The sequence below is a fragment of the Camelus bactrianus genome, chromosome 8 (assembly GCF_048773025.1).
Source record: "Camelus bactrianus isolate YW-2024 breed Bactrian camel chromosome 8, ASM4877302v1, whole genome shotgun sequence".
NCBI lineage: Eukaryota > Metazoa > Chordata > Mammalia > Artiodactyla > Camelidae > Camelus > Camelus bactrianus.
The window spans coordinates 89,215,059-89,234,695 of NC_133546.1; the positions used below are offsets into that span (position 1 = coordinate 89,215,059).

At 42.7% G+C, this 19,637-nt stretch overlaps 1 long non-coding RNA gene across 1 annotated transcript in view; it reads right to left on the bottom strand.

The window, feature by feature from the left end:
* Window positions 1-10,479: 10,479 nt before the first annotated feature.
* LOC141578412 (uncharacterized) overlaps window positions 10,480-19,637 on the bottom strand; it is a 28,403-nt gene continuing 19,245 nt past the window's right edge. The window contains exons 3-4 of the long non-coding RNA XR_012508805.1: window positions 14,512-14,725; window positions 10,480-11,096 (exon numbers count right to left, since the gene is read on the bottom strand). This is a non-coding gene — a long non-coding RNA (uncharacterized LOC141578412). The remainder of the gene's footprint in view (window positions 11,097-14,511; window positions 14,726-19,637) is intronic.

Below are 19,637 nucleotides of genomic sequence, written 5' to 3' on the forward strand. Positions count from 1 at the left end.
TTCAAAAATGGAGTGTCCCCCAACCGAGAAAATTAAGAAAATGTAGCCATACACTGTAGAGACACAGGGAGATCTGTTGAGCCAGATGACACTTGCTTTACTGTCAACTAGTGGAGGTGCAGCTTTTTGAAGACTTGGGTACCACGTTGCTGCCTTTCTCAAGGTATTGCCCACGGCTCTTGAGAAGCGTTGAAGTGAGGCCAAGGAATTAGCCTCCGAATGCCCTTTGCCATGGATGTTGTCTCTATTCGCCACTTTTAAGATTTAGCTTAGACAAGTTGCCGTGTCTTGCCAAGTGAGCTAAATACAGTAAGTACATCTTGAAGCACACGACTCTTTCCTCCTCACTGCAGCAGAGGACCTCTGCATTGGAGCATCCTGAGATGTCATCAATTGTCATTTTTCATGTTCGGAATCAGTAAGGATGCTATGTCCACATGGATGAGGAGGGTAAGATTTCAGTCTCTAAAGTGGCAATGATGGGTTGACCTTTTCACTTAAAGGGTCTCACATCAACAAATGCGTGTCTGTTCTGGACCAAGAAGAAACAAGTGTTTGCAAAAGAATAGCTTGAAAGGTCAGTGGGACATGTCAGGCATCTCCTTCATGTCCTCAAGTTCGGGTATCCAACATGGTTTTCCTATCCTGAGTGATACTGACAATTTGCCGTGCTCTGTGCCACATGTATACCAAAGGCTTTCCTAAATAAAATATCTAGAAATGGTAACATTCTTGATATGTGTTAAACCGGGGGATGTGAAGGATTTAAAATTAGTCCCTAATGTGCATTGATTTTTTTAAAGACATCAATTTTATAGAAACTTTTGAAGAATTAAAGTGACAGATAATTACAAAGCACATTTTCCTTCTGGTAAGAAAGGGTTCTGTATTCGTTTATTGATGAATCTAACATAGAATCAGTACTAATATTGTTTGTATTGTACTTAGTGTTTACAGAGTGATTCACAGATATTCTCCTATTTCATCTGTGCAATGACCTCTGGAAGATAAGATTTCCTAGTTATGCTTTTTAATGTCTATTTTTAACTCTGTCTAAAAGCAGATTGATTGAGCCCCATTTGCTCAATTTAGAAGGCTGGACTGATATTGTGTCAGAACATTCCAGGAGGCAGAGGAAAGGAAGAGACTGGGGTTCTACAGGATGGAAGCTGCTCCTGAAATGATTTGACCAGCAGTCTTATCCATTTTTCCCAAGGCTGGAAACAAAACATAACCCAAGACAAGGAAAACAGGGAGCCCATGTGACTCCATCCTTGGCACGTAGAGTCACTGCTGTCCTTCTGTGCCTTGGAGAGGAGGATGCTTTGGGTCTCTGTTCTACAAACTCTGTTTTGTTTATCTCCACAGTGTCTTGTTTTACTGGCATATGCTTTAACTTGATTTACATTTCATAGCATTAAAACAAAAATCAAGATCTCTTTATCATTTATTAACTATTTGGTAAAGAGTTTTTGGTGAATATTGAACTTTATTATTAGGTCTTACCATGGCAATGCACAACACCTAGTTCCCCAGATAACAGCAGTGGCTTAAACATGCTAAAATTGTATTTCCCTCTTACATAAAGAAGTCAAGCAATCGGTAGCCCAGGGCTGGTTTGCATGATGGCCCCTGGGTCAGAGAACAAGATGCCTGTTATCTTCAGCCCATCAACCTGATGGCCCAAAGTGGCTGCCTGAGGGTCAACCATCAGGTCCACATTCCAGGCAGCAGAGAGGAGCGAAGAAAGGTGCTTCAGTTCCCTTTTGGGATGGTTCTGTAAAGTCCCAGGTAGCTTTCCTGCTTTTATCTTGCTTTAGACAGAGGGCTGAGAGACAGCTTGCTATGAGGTAAGCTCAACTCAGGACCAGCCTTCTCCCTCGAGGGGAGGGGAGGGAGTGCGCGGGGAGGAACCGATCATCCTGCACATGGTGTAAGACACCACGATGAGCCGCCGGGGGCCTCTTCAGTCCGCCCATTGCTTTGGGCTGCACTGAGCGGTTGGTAATGGTTGAGATTTTCACGTAGAGGTGCGTGTATGCTTGAACAATTGTTCGGTTCATTTAAACTAGTGGCTACCAGAGCACGTTGGAGAACACATTTGTTCTCACCTTCTAGCCAGTGACCCTCCCGCCAGGTTGCTGTCCTGCTGTTCATTTCCACGTTATTTTCCAAGACTTCCAGAGGAAATGTAAGCAGCCTGATGCTCAAATGCTTTTCTGTGTGATTCCCCCCTTGTTCTTTGAAGGAACAACAAATTGCCTAGAGAAGAGTGGACAAAATTCCAACCCTCCATTTCTTTAAAGCTCTGAGATTTGGTGTTAGGAAATAGAAGAAAATTCCAGAAACACCGTTAAGAAACATTATTTCTTTCAAATGTGATTTTTAACAGCAAAGGACAATATAATTTATAGAACAACTTTTAAGACAATTGAATTGGCAGTAAGTTCACATAATGACACTTCCAACAAGTCTTTATATTTCTCCTGGAAATTCCTTGGCTATTGGTGTAAATTATTAATAATTAATATCAGCTTTCTATTCTTTCTCTTCCTGTAGTTGTAGAGTTAACGTGAAAATAGCTTGTTGTGTCACTGAGAAAGCCTCCTGGTCAGCCTTCTAGTTAAACAGCTTGTGTGCGTTTCGGTGGCAGGTGTGCTAAATAGTAGTTTTCAGGCACTTGGGGGATGCCCATCACACCAGCACTGTGGGAGCCTATTTCTCACCCACGACCAGGTGAGACCCTCCTTTCCTCCACTGCCTCGCCCAGCCCCCCGCATTCTGGTTATTTCTCACCACCCAATTTCATCAGATTCAGCCCTGCACAAGCAGAGCAAGTCTTGGTTTCTCAAAGACCAGGATCTTAGTTCTAGGCTTTCTGTTAAAGGACAGTGTATAAAATCAGGCAAATTTATGTGTCTATTGAGGCCTCGGGATCTCTGCAATTAAAACAAGAAGTTGAGTTACAATACTATTCTTTTCCACTTCTGAATTTCTATAACTCCACACAATAGCTTTTTTATTAATTAGCTAAAAATTTTTCCAGAATATATTTTCCTAAGATTCACAAATATCTGTTACTTTATATTTAAAGATGCTATATTTAAAAAATGGAATAATTATTTACTTTTAAAAAGTAATTTAAGTCAAGAAATGTTTGATACTGAAAGTTTACTATGAGTCCAAGTACGTAAGCTTAATTTTTGTGGTACTGTCGTTAAAACACACAACGTGAGAGTTGTGGGTTAAGTTTTATCTGGGGCAAAATGAGGACCAGAGCCCAGGTGTCAGCATCTCAGAGAGCTCGGAGGAACTGCTCTGAATTTGAGGGGGAGTTCAGCATTATATGAGATTTCATTGAATGCTGACGTGCAGTCAAGTATACGTTAAGTCAGAGGCTGCTGCTATTCGAGGAACAGGTGTCTCTGTTAATGATTTTAGTGCTTTTCTAGATAGGAGGAGATGCAAGAATTTGGGCTCATAAAATTTCCTGAAAATGTCTAACTATCTGAAAGATTTTCTGCCCATTTTCCCAGAGCACAGAGCGCCCCATTCCTGATCTCCACCCTGAACTACTTTCAGAGGGTGTTCAAGGTCAGCAGCTGCAGCGGCTCATGACTTAATCAAATCAGAGGCAGATGACAAGTGCCAATTTTTAGTTTACAATATGTATATATTGTAGGAAAAAATGTTACTTTCCAACCCTACCCCTGTTTTACTTTTAGTTAGAGGTCAACTGATAACTGTTAGATGACTTAAGTCAGATGAGGGGTGAAGGAGTCGTCTCGTGAGCCGGCCAGTGCTCTATGTCAGCCTCCTTGATCACATTCAATTTTCTTTCTGTTCAAACAGCATGCATCTGATTTTATGAAGTTTGGAGACTGTCCTGAGCACATGGGGTCTGGAAGTGGCCCTGTTCCTGTGGTCTTTGTTTATTCTGTGAATTATGGTGTGAATCTTTATGTGCCCAAGCTTCATCATAATTTCAAACTTTAAGGATTTAAATATGGGAGATGGATGCCAAGTTCTGGGAATAGATTTTCAGGATAACAGCCAGGATTGGTAAAAAGTAGGGAGAATGGATACAGCCTTTAAAAAAGAAAAGTTATTTTACAATTTCTGGCAGATAAATTAAAGTCCTTGTTGGGATTCTATCAGGAATGTTTAATTGGGAGACCTACCTCCCATTTTCATGAAATAAAATAATTTTATTATTTGTTTAGTGCCTACTGTCTAACAAATAAGTATCCCCTTTGCATATATTTTTATCATTTAATCTCTACAAAGATTCCCTGGAGAACACACGTGTCACAGGTGAGGGAACCAAGATCATCCAGGGTAAGTGGCTGGAAGGCAGATGGGTTGGAGGGCTTACCCTCCTTCAGGCTGAGACAGAGACACCAAGGTTTATTGACAAGGGTGTAGCTGAAGTGGTTTATTTAATACTTTGCTTCCTTGATGAATTGGATCTCTTGAAATTGTTTATGTCTGTCTTATCTTCCCCTCTCTCCTCTGCCTCAGGACTTCTCCTCGTAAGTAGTATGAATTCAGCCTGAGCTGATTCAGGAAAATCAGAAAATAAAAAATTAGCCCACACAAATGACTTCTTAGTCCTTGTAATTCAGTACTTCCTAAAATTCTCAGAAACGCAAGGAAGGTGTGTTACCTCGGGGACTGAGTGCATTTGAAGAGTGAGAAATGTTAAGTGTGATCTGGTAAAGGCGCAGGCTCTATAGACAAAGATCCGGGTTTGGATCCTGGTTCCATCAAGTACTGGAAACATGACCACCTACAACCTCAGTTTCTTCATGTGTTAAATGGGCTGATGGAGCTCACCTCCATGTGGTCAGGTCAAAATGAGATGGTACGAGTGACTCTCAGGCAGAATGCTTGGCAAAGTGCTAGTTGCTCTTGCTGGTTTATAATGTCCTCTTAGGTAATTCCGTTGTCCATTGGCTTGAGAATACCTCCTCATTTGATTTAAGAAAAATAGCATGCCTTAAGAATTTTAAAAATAAGGAATGAAGATTTACTGATTAATGCTGGGTGTATTTTTATAGGTCATTTATTTAAAAAAAAAGTAGGAGTTCTCTAAAGAGAATTTATTCAGTGTGCCTAGAATATGATTCAGTTAAAAATGGTTTTCCTTTAAATACTTTTCAGAAATTTTCTGTGATATTTTTCTTGAAAAGTACTTGAAGATTTCTGAGGAGGTTTTACATTTAGAAAAGTTTATTCTTGTAACAATTGACACATTAAATAAATGATTCATATCCCTGGACAGCATAAAGCACTGGCTTTTTTTTTTTTAATATATATAATTTTGGTGGTTAGTTCTATGACATTTTATTGGGTAGAACTATCTCCCATTTCCATTTTACAGGCAGAGAAGATGAGTCATACGATACTCACTATACAAGAGAAGCAGAGGCTGATTAATTTGGGCAGAAGTGTAAAAGGGTGTGGAGAAAAAAAATCGTTGACTCGCAAACTGGACGCATTCTGTGGTGCTGTGCAGCTGAAACGGATTTGATTTTGCTTCTGGGTTGTCCTAGGTTTTGGCACATGTGCCTGGAAATGTCTGTCGGGCAAAAATGCTTATTTAAGAAGGTTGTCATTGTAAATGTTCTTAAGAGTATTAAACAAATTCCACAGCAAATAAATGAACATGTTTGGAAGGTTTTCCACCCTAATGTAATTTCCAGAAAACAGACATGATTCACTTGCTAAACCAAACACACAGGTACAATAATGAGCCTGGCTCACATGACTGGACAGCACGGAGGGAGCCTCATCTATTGGCCTGGGTTATGCTGCAGTAACTGCACCTGAAATTTTAATTAGAATTTATTTACAGCGAGTGCTGCTTCCGCGTTTTTCTCCCCAAAGTAAGGAAGCGCCCTCAATGCCTGGCCATTAGTCTGCAGAGCCCCGCGGCTCACACACTCCCCTGCTCATCAGGAGGCTGATGGAGCCAGTTTGCTTAGACACACTTAGCTACACTCGCAGCGGGGATCATCAGTCTCTTCTGTGTGTTGATCTCCACGTGCAGGGGAGAAAATCGACTTTTGCTGCCGACAAACGCTAATTGACTACCAGTTGTTTCAGAGGGACTGTGATGTTGAAAACTGGTGTCCCATTCATTTTTATATGTTGGATGCTGACAAATTTCACGGCAACACCTTCACGGTAAGTACACCCACCAGGGAGGGTGTCGGAGTTTGAATCTGTGTGTTTTAGTATTCAGATCCTGGCACTGGTCAGTTTACAGTGTTCTCGCTGGGTTTGGGAGACTGTTTCTGGAGCGATTTCTTTGGCTTCCAATAAATTTGCAAAGCCGTCTCCTTCAGTCGATTTCTGATGAGTTGAGTTGGGAGGGGCATGTGAAATTGGGGCGGGCAGAGAGGTGCAATGAAAACTAGCCACCATCTGGTTACCTTTCATTTTTTGTGGGCCAAAAATGCTTGTCTTCTTTTCTTTTCTCCTCCATTCATCCCTTCAGGTCAGGGAGTCGTCTTCAAGAATTTCTTCCTAAAATGTAAAGTAATGATGAAGGCAGTGTGTTTCTGTGGTTGATTTCATTTGATTTGCTTTCATTGTTAAAGATTTTCTGGTGAGGTTCTTATGAGCTCTTAAAAGCTGGAAGAGCAGCAATACCAAGGAGAGAAAGTCAGAGAAATGAGTCAGCGGCCCCTGTGAGGTCTGGGGGACGAGGGCAGGAGGTGGGGAGGAGGCAGCACCGTGGCCTCACCTGCAGCCCTGAGGGCAACGTGCGCATGTAAAGCCAGCGTCTCTTGTCACCATGTGTTCTAACAGGACTCCCACTAAAGGAATGCGAGGAGATTTGGGGAGGCCTTAACTTTTACCCTCTTGCCAAACATCTTTAATGCTGACTGTATTTATTCAAGATGACACAGAGATCACCTGCAGAGTGTGAGGAAGCGGTGCTTGCTTCCTGTCTTGCCCGCCCCAGGCTCACTCATCAGACACCTGATTCTTGCAGGCACTGCAGTGCCCGTTGGGGGAGCTCTGCTCCTCGGGGAGCTGGGCACGGCAGTGCGCACATTGAAGCCGGCCGCACCATCGCTGATCCCACTCCAAATGGTGAGATGAGCCCTTTGTGTAAGTAGTAGAGGTGGGATCCAGAGTCTTCCTGTGTTTGAGTTTTGCAGTAAAGCCAACTTGGAGGAAAGAAAGAAAATGCCTACTGTTCCATGACTGTGTCCTAAGGGTTTAAAGCTCACTGTGGAGCACACGTGAGATCTCATTCAGTAAATACTCTGGGGTCTTGATTCTGACTTGTCTTGAATTTGGCATTCTCATGTTATTTCTCTTAAAATATGTCTAAGCAATCATTTTTGTTTGATGGTTATGTGTGCATAAGGGTCCTGAAGAAACTGTTGTGGATGGAAGTGTGGGTACCAGAAGGGCTGGTGGCCCTGGGGGCTGCCCGAGCTCCACACCATTTGTTACCAGCAGTCTTTCAGATTGCATCTTATTCCAGAGCTCATCGGGGCTCCCATCTCTCACTACGTGTCTTGAGAGAATATTTGTTCAGAGGGGAGGGGATGGGGTGCTTCCATGTTTGGGTTCTGGGGTTCCCTGTCTAAAGGTGGCACTGGAACAAATCATTTATTCATGGAGTAATGAAGCCCCCCACTCTCGTGGCTAATTGGGACTCCCTGTCCTTCTTCATTTTAGGAGCTGGAGGGCTTGTGTTAGGCCCCCAAACCTGTTTTTTGGTGAGCTTTCAGTCCTATAACTCCACCTGGGTTGTCCCGTTTCAGTCACATGACTTTGATTTTTGCAGGTAGGTGTGAATCCTGGATAGTGCCTGGGACTTCCTGGTTTCCCCTACAGTAGGGACACTGAAGAAAGTTCACCCCATAAGGTGTGTTCGGGGGCCTCGAGGACAAGTAGGGACCCACAGACAGATGTCTGGATGGGTGGCGATCAGGCCCAAGTCTTGGAAGAACAGAGATTCCATTACTGTTTTAACAGTGAAATTGAAGGAGTAATTCTGGAAGGTCTGATGCAACTGAGATTAGAATTATTATATGGTTTTTATTGTTAGCAGGAGTGGTTTTTAATCCTTAGACCCAGTCCCCCCTATTGACAATAAATATTTTGTAACCTTTCTTTTCTGGTGCCCGGAAGTGAATGTCATAGAAAATGTAACCTAACTATAAATATGATAAACAAATAGACAGGTAGATGGAAAGATGTTTTGCCTAAATTCTTATATTATGGGGTATTTTATATTCTATGCTAATTAGTGACCACTCAGGACAAAAGGCACATACAAAGGGAGTCACTTCTAATAAACTATTTTTCCAACCCTTACCTAACTGGGAAACAAGTGGCTTCAGAATGTTAGAGCACCTCCCAAGTCCCTGGGGAAATCTCCTTGTCAGAGTTACACTTGCTTATGGTGTCCTGTGCCAAGTGCAAGCAGATGCGGTTCGGAAGATGCCCGGAGGCTGACTCCGGGGATTCCTTCTCCGTCGCAGCTGTGAGGGAGCCTGTCTTTCCTGACCACAACCAAAGAGGCGATTTTGAATCTCTTAAAACTGCCATACCAGTGTATATCACAACCCTCACAAGATACGTTGAATAAAGTAGAAAACTTTAAGTGTCTCCTTTAGGATAGAAATAGGGTATAAAAGAAATAAATTAAAAAATTCTAGTGCCTGAATAAGTGCTACATTACACTGGCTGCATTATAAGGTTAGAAAACTTCATTACCGCTTTACATACCACATCTTGTATTTAGATTTTATTTATCTTTTTTTCCCTAAAGAAAAAACAATCATTTGATGAGTTCTTGTGTCAGAGGTGATGAGCAGAGAGCAAGTGTAAAACCGGGAATCGTGGTGCTGGTTAGTCTAATACCATCTCCGTCACTGCGCAGATCATCTTTACTCATTTTACTGCACTTTTTGGAATCACCTTCTCACTTGGAAAAACTCCCGTGTCAGTTGGATTTGCTAGTAAAACAATTCTTTTTCTTAACTAGAACATCAGTGATGTTTTCAAGATGATAAAAAAAATTTGCCCATGGCATTTAAACAGTTGCTTGTTCTCGTAACTCATGGCTCACGGTCTCGTATTTGTCACAATTGGAACTGTGTTTTCTTTGTGCAAATTCTCATTGCTTTGGTGACGCAGGGACACTTGTCCTTACTGGATGGAATATGATAGTAGTTTTTTGCATTCTCTCCCTAAATCTGGAGTCCTGTGTTATGTTTCCTGTTAACTTAAAAAATAGGAATATTGTTATTTACCTAAATATCTAACCTCACACCAGTGGTGCATATCAAATTGGTCCAAATAAGAATTCCAATATTAAATGAAACAGTAATTTCACAACCCACTTTTCCAAAAATTTGGATTGATGGTTCAATTATACCAGGGACATTAGCTGTTTTAATTGAATCAATCATTGCTTTCTTCAATAAAATTTTCCATTCCATCTGCTCTTTTGGTTAATTGTTCTTCAGTGTTTCATTTGCTTTCTTTCCCAAAAATATATGATTTTGGCTTTTGTCATTGAAAATCCTTGCTGGTTTTGCTACCTCATGCTGGAGAGGAAGGCTTGTGACTGTTTTATAGTCACTGGTTTCATGTTTGTATGAGTGCTTAATGCCACGTTGCAGGGGTGTGGAGACCTAATGAATTGTGTACATAAAAGGCTTATTCTACACTGAGTGCAGGGTTAGTGTTCACAGCCCATGTCATCAGTATCATAATTAATCCATTACAATCATCCTCTATTAATCAGTGTTTTCCTTCTAACGTCTCCAGGAGAGGAAATGTAGTAGTCTAAATGCAAATCTTTGCCAAACTTTCAGTCAATTCAAAACCTTTAAAGCTTTGCTGTCAATAGGACTGTGTGCCTTCTATCCCTAATTCTGCTCCTCCTGACCCAGGACTCGGTCTCCACAGCTGATGATCCATGAGACACTGGATTCTTGGTCCCATGGCTCTGTGTGTTCTGGGACTTCTGGGGACTTCAGCACTGTTTTAGGGGCTTTGGGTCCCACCTCTTCATAGCATTGCTGAGATGAGATCTGTGGGTTCACCCTCATTCTTGACTGTATGGTGCATTTTTTCTAGAACCAACACACGCCACCGTGGCAGCACTACTTTGAACACGTGCTGGGGCAGCGTGTGCTTGTCAGTTCTTGGGTTTAAATTTTCTGTTCTAATTTCTATAATGGGGTATATTGACAGATACACTCCATGTAAACAGAAGCTCTGTGGGGTTTTCAGCAACTTCTAAGAACATAAATATTCCTGAAGCAGCTAATCTTCCTCCCAACAAGTGAGGAGCAAGCCGGCAAGTCCTGGGGGCCTGTGGCGGCCAAGCTGTGCAGCCCAGGCTGCTCACCGAGGAACAAGGAGAAAATCTTAAAAACCTACTTCCATGCTGTCTTTCACAGAATCTCAGAAATGAACGTTTTAATATCTAAAGAGGGGTGTTTTTTTAAAATAAATTTTTTATTTTTTTCCTTTTTCAGTTTTATCAGGTAGAATTTTTACAGTTCAACTTCACATACACATATTGCATGTAAATACATGTATAGAGCATACTGCATTTTTTAGTTTACATATATGTACTAATTATTGTTTCATAAGAACAGATTAGAGCTTTAGATTTTTAAAATTAGTTACCAGAGGAATAAGGACATCTACAAAAGAATAAACAGAATATGGTAATCCAATCACAAAGGATGGTCAGATGTGCTTGCATATATTCAAGAAATCAAAACAATATTTAGTTCATTTGTGGTCTTATTATTATTGCTATTAATTTTAGATTCCCCATAAATGAAGTCATATGGCATTTTTCTTTCTCTTTCCACCCCACTTCACTTAGAATGACAGTCTTCAGGTCCATCCATGTTGCTGCAAATGGCATCTTTTATGGCTGAGTAGTATTCCATTGTATATATGTATCACCTCGTCTTTATCCAGTCATGTGCTGATGGACATTTGTGTTGTTTACATGTTCCTTGTTCTATGTCCCTTCTGGCAACAATTACGGATTTTAAATATTTTCCACCTTAAAATCCTTCCTGAAGGAGATGTGGTAACTGGAATCAAAAACAGTTACAGCACAGGGTTGTTTGTGATGGCCTTGGGGGCTTGGTAGAAAGTTTGGCAGAAAGGATTTCAGATTCTGATCAAATGAGTCCTCCTCTTGTAGCCCTGCTGACCGCCTCTCTCACGGCCTGCCCTACAAGTCTGACCAGTCCCTTCTGTGAATCCTACTGTATTGTGCACAGATTTTGTCCAATTGGTGTCATCCAGTAGGGACCTTAAGTGAGGCACCCAAGCTCCTGTGTTGGTTTCTTCCATCAGCCCTTACTTCCTTGGGAGCCAGGACTGTCTCATTGCCCCAAGGATCCCTAATGCCTAGTGAGATGCATGATAAAGCTGGTACTTAATGAGCACATGGGTCAAATGGAAAAACCTGATCAAAAAAAGGCCCTCATTTTTCAGACATGCCTACTTGAGCACATAGGGTAAAATGACATGTCTTCTTGGATTTGCTGTCAAATACTTCAACAAAGGACAAATAAAAGAACAAAGCTCTGAATAAAGGAAATATGGAAAAGTTTGTGAATTCCTTAATCTGGGTGATTGGCTTATTGTATTATACTTACTCATGTATACTTAAGTTAGTTTATAATTTTACTGTCATTAGCTGAATAGCAAGTATTAATGCGTATTAATTGAAATCCTTAGAACTGAACAAACTTACCCCACACAAAATCCTTAATATCCTAGTAGTTTGTCTTTCAGAAATCTTTTCCCACAAAGACAGGAAAAAAGGGAAAGGCAGATCCGTGCAGTATTTCCACGTTGTCAAAAGACCAAAGGCCGATACAAAAGAAGAGATTGTAAAAAAGATAAAGAGGCTGAAATCAATGTCCGGAAAACCTAGCTAACAATCCTAAATGGCCCAACTTAACTAACCTCAGCACTGCTGCATCAAGAATGGGGCAAATAGCACCTAGTGGATTTTTTTTTAATAAATAAATAATAATCCAGTTCCTACCTCAGGCAATTATGATAAGACTGAGTATAATTTCTAACACCAACTAGTGTACAAATCATAATTTCTACTTGATTCAAACTGCTTCTTCTATAAAATTTGAATCTTTTTATTCTTAAGACAGATTTGTGGCCTATGACCTAGTGATAAAATGTTCAACTGGCTTGTATTAAAAAAGGTTCACCATAGTGAGAGTTTATTACATCAAGTATTCCTTTTTGGGAAACCCATGTGCCTTGTCACTCTCTTTCATAAGATTTCCTGTGGAAAATTCAATCCTTCATTCAGGAAAAGGCTGAGCAATATATCTCATGGGAAAACCTTCATAAACTGCAACACAAGAAAATGAAAATGACAGTGAGCAGCCCGTGAAGCCGGCAGACACACAGCGCACGGCTGTGTTCCCGCCTCGAATTTCTTTAACCAGCAGGGAAAATGTGCGTTTCAAGAAATAGACATAAACAATTTTCAGGACTTGAGCACACAATTTCCCTTTCAGGGTTTAGTGGGCTTCCATTTAATTCTATGAGAAATGTTTAAAACAACAGAACAACAGCTGAGATAGGGTTTAAAGTAACTTTTATGTCTTAGTGAAAATAAAGCCAACTGATAGTTATCATTTTTACTTTATTTGATCTCACTCTCTTACTTTACCTCCCCAACCTCCTCCAGAAAATGATTGTGAACATCCCCTCCTGTGTCAGAAGGCTAAGTAGAAAGTACCAATCAAATGGAGGTGGGCTTTGTTGTTTTATTTTTCAAAACAAACAAGTTTAATTCATGTGATTTAATAATTTACATCAGAAACAAAGTCTACTCAATAAATGGTAGCCAACACATGTCATCATAGCTGCTCATCAGGTTTGGCCCCACGTTACACACTTTTACATGGACATGTGCCATGTGCTGTCATGGGAAATGGTGAGTGGGGACAGGGCCTCTGCTCTCACAGGGCACACAGCCTGGTGGGGGAGGTGGTGTTCAATCATTGCCCTTATTTTTAATATACTTACAAATTATGGGAAATGCTATTTAAAAAGAACAAAATGAGTCAATGAAAGTGAAAAATACAAGGACAGTATTTAGGCTGAGGGAAGACAGGGAACCTCTTTGAAGAGCTGACACTCCACTGAGACCCAAAGGACAACTCCGGTGCTGCAGGTGAAGGGCAGGGACACATTGATAAAGGGCTGATATCCAGAATATACCAAAATCTCTTTAAACTCAACAAGAAGGATGAACAACCTGATTAAAAAATGAGCAAAATTCCTGACACAGATCTCATCAAAGAAAAAATCTAGATGCCAAAGAAGTCTATGGAAAGATGCTCCACAGCATCTGTCATCAAGGGGATGCAGACTGAAACAGCGAGGTACCACTGCACACCTGTCAGAACTGCCAAAACTCAGAACACTGACAGCACCAAATGCTGGTGAGGATGTGGAGCATAAGGAATTCTCATGCATTGCTGGTGGGAATGTAAAATGGCCCAGATACTTTGGAAGACGGTCTGGCAATTTTTTACAAAACTAAACGTACTCCTAACACATGATCCGGCAACTGTGCTCCTTGGTGTTTACTCGACGAAATGGAAACTTATGTCCACACACAAAACTGCATACAGATGTTAATAGCAGCTTTATTCATAATCACCAGAACTCAGAAGCAACTAAGCTGTTCTTCAGTAGGTGAATGGATTAACTGTGGTCCAGCCAGAAAATGGACTATTATTTGGTGCTAAAATGAAATGAGTTATCAAGGCATGGAAAGACATGGAGGAACCTTAAATGCATATTACTAAGGGAAAGAAGCCAATCTGGGAAGGTTCCGCAACTGTCTGATTCCAACTGTATGGTGTTCTGGGAAAGGGAAAACCACAGAGACTAAAAGATCAGTGGCTGTCAGAGGCTAGAGGGGAAGGAGCAATGAATGAGGTGCAGCACGGAGCATTTTAAGGTCACTAAGACAGACTACTCTGTATGATGCTGTGACGGTGGATACATGTCATTGCACATCTGTCCAAACCCACAGAGTGCACACCACCAAGTGTAAATCCTAGTGTTAAGTTTGGGCTCTGGGTGATGATGACGTGTCAGTGCAGGTTCACCCATTGTCGCAAATGCATGCTCTGGTGCAGGCGTCAATAGTGAGGAGGCTGTGGGGACAAACTGCAGTTCATACACTGAATCCAGCCCCAGACACCGCTGTTAATAAAGCTCTGTGGGTGTGTGGAATGTCCGGATGCTCTGGCGTCTGAACAGCAGAGCTGAGCAGCTGCACCAGAGATCAGGAGGTTTGCAGACCCTGAAATATTTACTCCCAAGCCGTTGAAAGAAAAAGTCTGCTGAGCCCTATTCTAAACGAATCAGAATTCACCCTGATGAGACAGGACAGCAGGGCCCAAACCAGGCATGGTTAATGGGACTGAAGCAATGTTTTACTTCCAAAACCTTTGCTGAAGTCCTGCAGATCCAGCGACAGACTGTAGCCAGGAAGCGTCTGCAGAAGGAGTCGGTAGCAGGCCTTCCCGCCAGGCTCCGTAATGCCGGGGGCCGCGCGCTGCACGGGGGCCACCCGCTTGAAGAAGGCGGACTTGCGGTGGAAGCCGATCAACTCATAGAGCTCGGAGAGGATGCTGCACTGCTGAATTCTCTCCTAGGAATGCTGAAGCACAGGGAGAAAAGCAACAAGCATCTGAACGAAACATGTAATGGAAAAAAGACCCGTAAAAAATTTTCCCTTAAAACAGAGACCGAACGACACCGGAAGGAAGAGGAAGGCTGACTTCATGCACTGATGGGACCGGATACAGAAATGAAGGGAAGCAGCGCTGTGCGGATGCTCCAGACCCCCTCTGGGCCCCACCTTTCCGCGTTCCGCCTCTCGTTTTACTAGAAAGGTACGTATTCCCTGAAACAGAGGAATCTGCTACCTAAACATGGGACACAGAGAAGGGAAAGAGGAAAAGGACGGGAAAGTAAAGGAACAACAGTTCATCTACACCCTAGGGTTTGGGCGGGACTTTCACCAAACACACAACCTCTCAAAGCACAGAGCACACAGTGAGAGGCTGACAGAGTGACTGCGACTTCTGCTCCTTAAACACCAGCTACCTGCCAGCACACGCTGTGCCCGTTACTGAATCATTACAATCATTTCAGAAACTATTACTACCCCAGCTCACAGGCAAGGAAATCTGAATCTCGGGGAGGATTTATTATCATCCTGGACAAATTCCCATGGCCCAGAAGTGTCAGAGCCTCCGGCAGACCCTGGACTAAAATGCTCCTCATCACCACGGGCCCTGAGCCTCAGGCTGAGGCCACGTTAGGTCTGCACCGGCCCAGAGCACGAGTCTGTGGGACAGGGAGTGGTCCCATTTGAAGTGCCAGGCCAAGGCCCTCAGGAACATATGTAATGAAACCAAATACCCAAACTCATTTCCAACGCACTTCCCTGTCCGGTAGGACTGCTCAGCACATCTGGCTTATCACCTGTGCACAGGCTGTGCAAGGGGCCCAGACAGTGACGTGACGTCCCCATGGAAGTGGCTCAGAGACCGCTTCATCACAGGACAGACTCTCCCGGCTTCCAACGTTAACTCTCCATTCCATTTCCAACTGGAAAGTAAGTTTAGACTTGTTTTCCTCTCCAGAAACAAAGACAGTGGTAACATCAGCGGGAAACTCAAGACTGAGGAAGAGTCTCCTGGACATTTGGAAGGATAGGCTGGGGAGGGAACAGAGATAGGGATCAGAAAGACCCGTGTTCCAGTCCAAAGTCTGCACATCACTCGCTTTGACAGTTTCCTTATTAATACAGGTGATAAAATCTAATTATGATTGTTTTGAAAACCAAAAGAAATAACGTATGCCACTAGCATAGGTGTAAAATCCTCCATGAGTGTTCCAGAAATGGACGTGACCATGGTTAGATACTGTCTGCCAAGTCTTGTGTGCTAAGCTCACATCAGCCAGCCAGAGATATGCCAGAGAATGCCTCAACAGCCAGCAGCCTTCTCCAACTTGGAAACTCACAGTGTCCGAAGAACAGGCAGTGGTGGATGCTTTGGGACACTGTGGAGGTAGCACTCCAGTGATGACTTTAAAAAGCTGGGGAGAATTTAGGGGACCATACAGTTCAAATACAGTAAACTCATTCCATGTCTACAAATATTCATCTGTAGCCATGATGATTCAGAGAGGAAATACATATTCAAACGTACATCATTTTCCCACATAAGTGCATCAAAACAATTTGGAAAGAATGTAACTTTCTTCTCTAGATCACACAGTGGGGATTACAAGGTTTGTATTGACAGCACTACGTGTAAATCATCTGCAAACGTAACTGGGTCCATTATCAGTCATCATCATTTGAAGGGAAGGATGGAAAAGAACAAAGCCAAGCTAATACTCTCCGGTAATTTGTTGGGTTACGATGTCACAGAGGAGACGGACAGCTCAACAAGGAACCACTCTGCCGTGATCACGGAGCCGGGGAACGGGATGGGCGGCAAGATGTATGGCGCAGCCGTAGCTGTGCCCGCCCTTCTAGGCAGGTACCCAGTCACTTTGACAAGGTGTCAAAAGTGTATGCCCACGTCCTCATCACCTGTCATGCATTAAAGAGAAATGGAAACCTATTAACGGCCAATAACCTCGGTGGGTACACCGTCCAAAGAGCAACGTCACAGTTTGACAACTGGCCATCCCGGTTCCCTGGGCTTCATTCTTGGAGAACCTTAAAAACCACTCCTCTGTCCTCAAGAAGTGCTGCCTACTTGTCCTATATTTGGCTCAGGGATACAGCACGTTCACGTGGACTTTAATGTCTGCACAGATTTGACTGTCTTTCTCCAGGTTCACTTGTCCATTCTGAAGAGGCCTGAGTTAAGTCCAAACTCCATAAGATCAATTCCCTCCAGTGACAACTCAACGAGCCTGCAATTACAAACCAACTGAACAGGACTGTCCTCAGCTAAAAATGTCACCCGCCCTTCACTGCTTTCTTAATCTCCTGTCCTGGCTAATTGCAACAGTCTAACACCACCCTCCACCAAGTTCCCCAACTATGTCAAATAGAAAGTAAGGTCCATAAAAGAGGTGACAACTCCATAGTCACCTCTGAATTCCTAGCATATATTAATGTCAATAAATAGAACTATGATTATGGCTTCTTTCCTTTAAAACCTTTCTGGTTATTTAAATGAGACCATGGAAGGGAGGTGTTTGGGTCCAGTATCTTGATCCAGAAGACTCTGGAGACCTTTTTCGGAATGGCTGCCCACTGATTCATTCAAAACACATCTTCTCTTTCCGGGAGGAGCTGTGATTTTCTGCCAGGAGTTTGTTGTCAGTCTCATGCCAGAACAGATTTAAACTAAATACTTACATTGGATATGTTATTTTTCCCCGCTTCCAAAAAAATTGACTTTCCTTACTTCCTTGCCTTGAGGAATGCTTTTTTACTTTTCTTTCTAATTCACCCTTTTATAAAGCAGGATTCTCAGGATGTGCTTGGCCTTACATAAGAACAGCCATCCAACTCCCAGTGTGAGAGCCCTGGGGCTCACCTCCTGCCCTCCTGTCAAGGCAACTGAAACTCAGTTCAGGAGCCAACTGGCCCCCAGGGCTTCTAAGGCTCGTGTATCTCCCAGAATCCCTGCTTTCTGGTTGACTTGGCTTCTGAGGATTTCCCCTCACTTTCTTGACAATTAGCTGTGCAGCTTGAAAGATGAGGAAGGAAGGTCTTATTTCTTAATCAGCATTTTAAGGAACTTATGTAATGAAGGTTTTCAAGAGTTTCTAGAACCCTCCATTGCCGAGACAGAAAACACACTAGATATATTCTAAATCTAGCTATCATGTGCATTTTTTATTTGCTTTTGTTTTCTTAACTGCTAACAGACATTTTTGAATTAAAAAATAAAATAAGGCCCCAAATAGGATAGAACATTGAACAGGAAACAAAATTAAAGGGGAAAGACAGAAAAATGATAAGTACTCTACAAAGTTAATAGAAAAAATACACTATGGATCAGATCAGCAGTTCTCAGTAACAGCTAATTGAAACCTGACCATGAGGTAAAATGTCTCTCCTGTCAGGAGACAGCCAACAGAAAACAGAATTAAATCAACAAACTAAAATTCTAAGTCTGGCGAAGTAGAGAAGTCTACCAGCTAAATGTGTTTTCTTCTGGAAAAGAGGGAGACTCACAAGATCTTTTCTGTGGAGCCTGAGCCCAGGTGAGGATGGTGAATTGAGCTCTGTAAGTACCCAATTAGCAAAGTGAGTGATGAATAAAGAGACGTGAGCTTTGATGACAGAGATGATACTACTATTCACTTGTCCTGTAAGTATGTCTTCACGTTCAATGATCAATACCTTGGCGTCCTCAGGGATTGAGATTATAGGAAAATGCACAGCCCGGGCCTAGACCTCCTCTGTGATTGTGGCACTGCACTTAGGTGTTTCAAGGGCACCACCAACTCCACCCTCTGCCTCTCCCAGCTCAGTCCCATCACTCACAGATGTGACTGGACCCCTCCTTCAGGGCCCAATTTCCTCAGTCAACGAGTCACACCACCCACACCTCACCTAGAAAGTTCTCACTGGCACTCCCTCAGCACTGACTGTGTGCTGGGGACCACGCTGCACATTGTGCACACGTTATCTCACTGGATCTCCACAGAAGTCCTGGGAAGTCGGTATATCACTGCTTCAAGTAATAAGATAAATTGTTTCACTTCCTTGAGTGCGTCATCCAAAGTGACACGGCTACTGAGCCACAAACCTGGGACTGAAAACCATTTGAAAATTGAACACTGCTACACCTCATAGCCACCCTACTCTGACTTATCACATCACCTCCTGCCGAGCCTTCTAAATGTTTCTAAGCATTCTACAAGACAAAAGTGATCTACGAGAGCACCCATCTCCCCTACTTAAATTCTGACAATGACGTTCCACTTCCCTTAGGAGAAAGCCCCACCGGGCCTGAGCACAGCCCAACGGCCCGGCATCCGCGTTCCCTGCGCGGCCGCGCCGCCTCACCCACCACGCAGTGCTACACGTGCCGTGTCCAGGACAGGGATGCTGACTCCGTACAACCCGGGGCTCGTCTTACTCAAACAATGATCAACCTCTTCAGTGCTGACTCTCAGAAAAATGTTTTCTCTGGATGAATCAGTATCTTTTTCCTTACAACTTCCCATCATTGATAATGAGCTCCCCCCAAAAGAGAGAAAACCTAATACTCAGACTCCTTATCTGTAAAGTGTGAATAACAAGGAAATATGAGAGGTTTTAAGCGGAATAATATTCATGTGAGGCTGAGGGACAATTCCCAACATACAGTAAGCACTCAATATGTGCTTACTTAATATTAATAAAATAGATTCCATTCCAGCAACCTTAAATCAATGCTTTATGGCTTTGTCCAAAAGACTACCGACAAACTATTGGACGAACCCCTTTGAGCAGATCCACCCAAGCGTACTGGGATAGGTAAGACTTGACTCCAGTTACAGCTGCAGCCAACCAGCACTACGGGGCGGGGGCAGTTTGCTCAAAC